Source organism: Camellia sinensis, chromosome 15 (genome assembly GCF_055761805.1).
Source record: "Camellia sinensis isolate YWXY chromosome 15, ASM5576180v1, whole genome shotgun sequence".
NCBI lineage: Eukaryota > Viridiplantae > Streptophyta > Magnoliopsida > Ericales > Theaceae > Camellia > Camellia sinensis.
Window position 1 is genome coordinate 93,561,217 of NC_138975.1, and position 1,644 is coordinate 93,562,860.

At 38.0% G+C, this 1,644-nt stretch overlaps 1 pseudogene; it reads left to right on the forward strand.

Annotated features, from left to right (window-relative positions):
* The first annotated feature begins 257 nt into the window (after window positions 1-257).
* On the forward strand, window positions 258-839 carry LOC114259887 (uncharacterized; annotated as a pseudogene).
* The last annotated feature ends 805 nt before the right edge of the window (window positions 840-1,644 follow it).

Genomic DNA, 1,644 nt, shown 5'->3' on the forward strand with positions numbered 1-1,644 from the left:
AAAAAAAAAAATCAAAACCCCAAATCTTCAGCCCCAATATCCTTTGTTTCTCTCTCTCTCTCTCTCTCTCTCTCTCTCTCTCTCTCTCTCTCTAAGTCTTCGTTTATTTCTCTCTCTGACATTCACATTCACACTCACACAAGCACAAACCTTAGGCCACCATTCAACACCAAAACGCTGTTGGACCTCTCGATTTGCCTCAAAGAATTATCAAGCCCTAACACATATCTCTTTCTCTCTCTCTCTCTCTCTCGACAATGGCGAGCACTTTCTTTTCCAATTGCAATTACTCCGACAGCCTAATCATTGTTGGAAACTCTGTCTACACCGCTATAGTATGCGAAGCGATCTCATGGGTTCTAATCTACCGAACAACCTCTTCTACAAGTCCCTCAAATCTTCCATTGACAAAGCTTCAAAGAAGCTCGAAACCATGAAAACTGACTCTAACCCTTCCAAGCTCAACCTCAAGAAGTCCAAGACCAAGAAGATCGATCACGTCAAGTCCAACCTCAAGGACCAACCGCGATCTCTCCCTCTTCAAGTTCAAATCTAGCGTTGTCATCGCTCTTGTCCTTTTTGTCGTCTTCGGCCTCTTGAACTCTCTCTTCGAAGGCAAGGCCATCGCGAAACTTCCCCTTGTTCCTGCCAGAATTGTCCAAACGATGAGCCACAGAGGCTTGCAAGGGGATGATCCAACTGATTGTTCTATGGCATTTTTGTACTTTGTATATTCGATTAGTATTCGGACCAGTTTGTAAAAGTTTTTAGGGTTTTCGCCGCCTAGAGGTGCCACTGGAGCAAGGTGTTTCCCAATTCCAAATCCCAAGAGCAATTGATCTAATCCAAATCCTAATTGATTAATTTTCGATACCCTACTTCCTTCTCAGTTATTTTGAAATTTTTAGTTTTGGTTGTGTAATTGTGGGATTTTCTAATGAGTACTCAGATTGATTTTAATTCAAATATAATGTATGGATTTATTTGATACTTGATCTTTAAAATATATCCCTTGCTAGGACTACATGTGTATTTGCAGTTGTGCACTATACAATTTTGATGATATTGGAGCCAAAGTTAATTGATTAATTCTAATTGATTTTATTGTCATGGTGTTTTAAGTTTTGTGATTATTCTGGTAAGAATAAAGAAGGGCAAATTACATATACACCCCTCCAGGTTTGGTTAAATTACAGATACCCCCCTGAGGTTTCGGAAATTACATCCCGCCCCCTGAGGTTTGTATTTTCATAACAATTTACCCCCTGAGGTTTATATTTCATAACAAATTACCCCCTAATTTCTTATGCAAATATAGCATTCAGGGGGGAATTCGTAATTTCTCAAACCTCAGGGGGGTATCTGTAATTTTGTCAAACCTGAAGGGGTGTATATGTAATTTGTCCAATAAAGAAATATGGAGAGAAGAGCTTGTGTAAAATTAGTAGCACTAAAATTGAATATATGGAATGTAGTTTTAGTAACAATACGAGTAAAAAATAATCGAGAAGTGAGGATTGAAACTAAACAACAACAAAGATTGAATATTTTCATTACCTAAGTTCAATTATTGAAAAGGATGGAGAAGTTGAATATGATGTGATCTATATAATGGAAGTACGTTGTTGACTTCTGACATATTAT